Source organism: Convolutriloba macropyga, unplaced genomic scaffold (assembly GCF_964194025.1).
Source record: "Convolutriloba macropyga unplaced genomic scaffold, txConMacr16.3 SCAFFOLD_5433, whole genome shotgun sequence".
Lineage (NCBI taxonomy): Eukaryota > Metazoa > Xenacoelomorpha > Acoela > Convolutidae > Convolutriloba > Convolutriloba macropyga.
In genome coordinates, this window is record NW_027450492.1 from 6,746 (window position 1) to 12,500 (window position 5,755).

General features: G+C 40.9%; 1 non-coding gene and 1 pseudogene across 1 annotated transcript in view; both read left to right on the top strand.

The window, feature by feature from the left end:
- Nucleotides 1–2,869: 2,869 nt before the first annotated feature.
- LOC142355948 (5.8S ribosomal RNA) lies at nucleotides 2,870–3,021 on the top strand (annotated as a pseudogene).
- A 1,685-nt stretch (nucleotides 3,022–4,706) lies between these two features.
- Nucleotides 4,707–5,755, top strand: part of LOC142355949 (large subunit ribosomal RNA) — a 3,522-nt gene continuing 2,473 nt past the window's right edge. Inside the window, exon 1 of the ribosomal RNA XR_012761333.1 lies at nucleotides 4,707–5,755. This exon is cut by the window's right edge and continues 2,473 nt beyond it. This is a non-coding gene — a ribosomal RNA (large subunit ribosomal RNA).

The window sequence follows — 5,755 nt, forward strand, 5'->3', positions numbered from 1 at the left end:
TCGCATATAACTATACGAGGAAAAGGCGATAGAGTTGTTTGAATGTGGGGCAGGTTCATCGACAAGCTAAGTTGATCACATTCTTGTTGTGGCATCCTACTAGAATTGGTCACGGTCTGCACCAACTCTCCCCAAGTTGGCCAGACTTAAAACTAGAAATAAGGTTTGCAGCTATGTGAACCTAGAAACTGTAAAGGAGTTGAAAGAACTTAAAGGAATTGAAAGAGGCCTTGAGGTATATCCTCTTGGTAAAGACCCACAAAAGCTCACAAAAGTGGCTTCGAAGGGCAAAACTGGTTCATCCAAAACAATTGGAGAGCTTAAAGCAGAACCAATTCGAATGAAACACTATTGGTGAAACTTCATCATGAGAACGTCACAAGCTGATCACGCTCTATGATATGACTAGTATTATGTTGCTTCTAGTAGGCTAAGCGCAAGCCGAAACATCAACATGTGAAAGTCGTAGAATTTTGCAATCAAACTGTGGCTAGTACTGTGATGTTACTAGTAACCTGGTGTTCCGTCATATGGCCAAGAGAGCATTTGAAGGCGAAACTTCTGCATGGGAAAGCTGCATCATGATCAAAATTTTATATCGAGTATTATGTTGACGTTAGTAGGCCTTGGCCGAAAACGCAGCATGTGAAAGGTATAGATAAAAGTTATTGTTGCAGTCAGTACTGTGTAGTTACTAGTAGCTGGATTTAAGCTCAAAATGAGACACTGTTGGTGAAACTTCATCATGAGAATGTCACAAGCTGATCAAGCTCTATGATATGACTAGTATTATGTTGCTTCTAGTAGGCTAAGCGCAAGCCGAAACATCAACATGTGAAAGTCGTAGAATTTTGCGATCAAATTGTGGCTAGTACTGTGATGTTACTAGTAACCTTGTGTTACGTCATATGGCCAAGAGAGCATTTGAAGGCGAAACTTCTGCATGGGGAAGCTGCATCATGAACAAAAGTTTATATCGAGTATTATGTTGACATTAGTAGGCCCTGGCCGAAAGCGCAGCATGTGAAAGGTATAGATAAAAGTTATCGTTGCAGTCAGTACTGTGTAGTTACTAGTAGCTGGATTTAAGCTCGAAATGAGACACTGTTGGTAAAACTTCATCATGAGAACGTCACAAGCTGATCACGCTCCATGATATGACTAGTATTATGTTGCTTCTAGTAGGCTAAGCGCAAGCCGAAACATCAACATGTGAAAGTCGTAGAATTTTGCGATCAAATTGTGGCTAGTACTGTGATGTTACTAGTAACCTTGTGTTACGTCATATGGCCAAGAGAGCATTTGAAGGCGAAACTTCTGCATGGGGAAGCTGCATCATGAACAAAAGTTTATATCGAGTATTATGTTGACGTTAGTAGGCCCTGGCCGAAAGCGCAGCATGTGAAAGGTATAGATAAAAGTTAGCGTTGCAGTCAGTACTGTGTAGTTACTAGTAGCTGGATTTAAGCTCGAAATGAGACACTGTTGGTGAAACTTCATCATGAGAACGTCACAAGCTGATCACGCTCTATGATATGACTAGTATTATGTTGCTTCTAGTAGGCTAAGCGCAAGCCGAAACATCAACATGTGAAAGTCGTAGAATTTTGCAATCAAACTGTGGCTAGTACTGTGATGTTACTAGTAACCTTTTCTTACGTCATATGGCCAAGAGAGCATTTGAAGGCGAAACTTCTGCATGGGGAAGCTGCATCATGAACAAAAGTTTATATCGAGTATTATGTTGACGTTAGTAGGCCCTGGCCGAAAGCGCAGCATGTGAAAGGTATAGATAAAAGTTATCGTTGCAGTCAGTACTGTGTAGTTACTAGTAGCTGGATTTAAGCTCGAAGTGAGACACTGTTGGTGAAACTTCATCATGAGAACGTCACAAGCTGATCACGCTCTATGATATGACTAGTATTATGTTGCTTATAGTAGGCTAAGCGCAAGCCGAAACATCAACATGTGAAAGTCGTAGAATTTTGCGATCAAATTGTGGCTAGTACTGTGATGTTACTAGTAACCTTGTGTTACGTCATATGGCCAAGAGAGCATTTGAAGGCGAAACTTCTGCATGGGGAAGCTGCATCATGAACAAAAGTTTATATCGAGTATTATGTTGACGTTAGTAGGCCCTGGCCGAAAGCGCAGCATGTGAAAGGTATAGATAAAAGTTAGCGTTGCAGTCAGTACTGTGTAGTTACTAGTAGCTGGATTTAAGCTCGAAATGAGACACTGTTGGTGAAACTTCATCATGAGAACGTCACAAGCTGATCACGCTCTATGATATGACTAGTATTATGTTGCTTCTAGTAGGCTAAGCGCAAGCCGAAACATCAACATGTGAAAGTCGTAGAATTTTGCAATCAAACTGTGGCTAGTACTGTGATGTTACTAGTAACCTTTTCTTACGTCATATGGCCAAGAGAGCATTTGAAGGCGAAACTTCTGCATGGGGAAGCTGCATCATGAACAAAAGTTTATATCGAGTATTATGTTGACGTTAGTAGGCCCTGGCCGAAAGCGCAGCATGTGAAAGGTATAGATAAAAGTTATCGTTGCAGTCAGTACTGTGTAGTTACTAGTAGCTGGATTTAAGCTCGAAGTGAGACACTGTTGGTGAAACTTCATCATGAGAACGTCACAAGCTGATCACGCTCTATGATATGACTAGTATTATGTTGCTTATAGTAGGCTAAGCGCAAGCCGAAACATCAACATGTGAAAGTCGTAGAATTTTGCGATCAAACTGTGGCTAGTACTTTGATGATGCTTGTAGCCAACCGAATTGGTTGAAAAGCCCAATAAGTAAGCTAACTTGGGAGAGCTTGTTGGAAACCAAATGCTACTAGATTGGTCCAAATACATCCTTCAACAGGGGATCACTTGGCTCGCTTTACGAAGAGGAGCACAGCTATATGTGTTAATTCGGTATGAATCGCAAGATTTGTTTACCGACCTCTCTAACGCAAAAGGCGGTCTCGGCTTCGGCTGTTGACTGCGTCCGATTCAGGGTTATATAACTCTCGATTGAACACATTGATGTTCTATTGTTGGTGCTTCCAATAAAATTGGAACACTTAAAGCAGAACCGATTCAAATAATAGCATTCTGATCAATGATTGCATTCCTTGATCAAGAACTGCTGGAGTCATTGTGATGGCGAATTTTCTTCATAAGAAAATTGCAAAGAGACGGAACTTAATGAGACTAGTATTATGTTGTTTTCTAGTAAGCGGAAGCTGAAACAGCAACATGTGAAAATCAAGTTTTGTTCAATGATCTCGAGGCGATAAGTACTATGAAGCAACTAGTAGCCTAAGCATGACTCAGATTTGAGACAGTCAAAAAGACTGGCGAAACTTCTTCACATGAAAGTTACATAGAGAACTACAAATGTATACAGCGAGTATTATGTTGTTTCTAGTAGGCGAAAGCTGAAACATCAACATGTGAAAGTTGTCTGCAAACTGTAGAACGATATGTGATTAGTACTGTGCTGTTACTAGTAGCCAGTCTGACTGTAGAAGCCAAGACAAAGGGAAACTAATGCATCTGAAAAGGACAAGTTATGGAAAGGTATGCACGATAAGTATTATGTTGTTTCTAGTAAGCGGCAGCTGAAACATCAACATGTGAACGTCGTTGTGTACAGTAACCTAGAACTATATAGTCCTTAGTAACGTGCATTTACTAGTACCTGTAATTGGTATTCAGACTCAGGCAGTTTGGAATAGTTTGGCAAAGATGCACCAGAGAAAACTGGGATTTGATACAGAAATTGTTGAATACAAGTATTATGCTGCTTCTAGTAGGTTGAATCCGAAACATCAGCATGTGAAAATTGAAAACATTTCTGGTTCGAATTGTCACAAGTATTTGGTGATCTGAGTAGCCAAACTCACTACAACGCCAATTGAAGGCAAAAATTCTCAACGGGAAAAGCTATTCTCATTGAATGAGCTAACAAGACGAGTATTATGTTGCTTCTAGTAGGCGAAAGCCAAAACATCAACATGTGAAAGTCTTGCTGAACAAATTTAATGTTGTTGAGCTCAGTACCGTGTGAATTAGTAGCCATAATTGGCGAGCGAAAATTGAACTGGCGAAACTTCGTCTTTGGAAAATTGCAGATGCCGAGCACTTATTTTGCAACGAGTATTATGTTGACTGTAGTAAGCGAAAGCCGAAACAGCAACATGTGAAAGCTGTTGAAATTTGTGGTCATTTTGCAATAAGTACAAGGAGTGTAACTAGTAGCCAGGTCAAAATTTGGGATAAGAATGAGCAAAAATTCTGCATGAGAACAGTTGAAATTATGAAACTAAATTACAAAGACTAGTATTATGTTGTTTCGAGTACGCGAAAGCGGAAACATCAACATGTGAACGTTTGTAACGAAGTTTCGTTAATTTTCAGCCTAGTACTGAGCAAGAACGAGTAGCCTCATCTCCAATCCCACGCAAAATGTAGTGAAATATGTGAGTGAACCTTATTCACGGTGAGGGTTTCCCGAGGTCTGTATTGCAGCGAGTATTATGTTGCTTCTAGTAAGCGAAAGCTGAAACAACAACATTTGAAAGTTGGAATTAATGACTGAATGGAAACTTCGACCTGTGGTTTGATAGTAGTAGCGAACAAAACTGCTGAATCGGTTTCTGTCTCATATTGGTCAGTGAACCAATTAAGAGACAATCAACTACATAACCTGAATTGGGCGAGAGAACCCCCTTAACTTAAGCATATCAGTAAGGGGAGGAAAAGAAATCAACTGAGAATCCCTTAGTAATGGCGAATGAACAGGGAAAAGCTCATCGGGAAGAGAAATGGCAACATTTCTCGGTGTCCGGTATGGTTTGATGCTAGACTGGTGAATTTGTCCTGATGTCTACTGGAAAGTAGCATCAAAGAAGGTGAAAATCCTGTAAAGGTCATTTTCGATACCAGTCATAATGGCTCATTCCTATGAGTAGAGTTGTTTGAAAGTGCAACTCGAAGCTGGAGATATGTCTCTCCAAAAGCTAATTATAAAGCGAGACCGATAGTAAACAAGTACCGTGAGGGAAAGTTGAAAAGCACTCTGAAGAGAGAGTGAAAAGTACGTGAAACTGTTGAAGGGGAACTGGAGTGAGCGTTACCATACTCAATGCCTTGATATTATATTCTCGGCTACCGAGTAGTGTAGTTGTCGTCTTTTGGCAAATCTTGTTAATGAATCGAGCAGAAGTTTTCCTCGGAATTCTTCTTGTTGATTCTAAACAAAATGAGATAAATTGATCTTGATTGCCTGTCTGACCTCAACTTCCTATTCAATGCTCTCTACAGCCCGTCTTGAAACACGGACCAAGGAGTGTGAGTTGCTTGCAAGTGTTGTCGCTCATTGAAAGCGCACACGCGAAATGAAAGTGAACAGTGTAATTTTTATGAATTGCACTACTTTGTGTGGTGAGGGCGCCGATTCGGTGTCCCGCAACCACGGACGGTTTTGCTCTTATTGCATGACTGATCCAGAGCAAGTAGCACACGACCCGAAAGATGGTGATCTATGCTTGGGCAGGGCGAAGCCACGGGAAACCATGGTGGAAGCCCGAAGCGGTTCTGACGTGCAAATCGATCGTCTGACCTGAGCATAGGGGCGAAAGACTAATCGAACCATCTAGTAGCTGGTTTCCTCCGAAGTTTCCCTCAGGATAGCAAAAGCTTGAGCAAGATTGAAAAATCTTCGCAAAGCAATTTCATCGGTTAAAGCGAA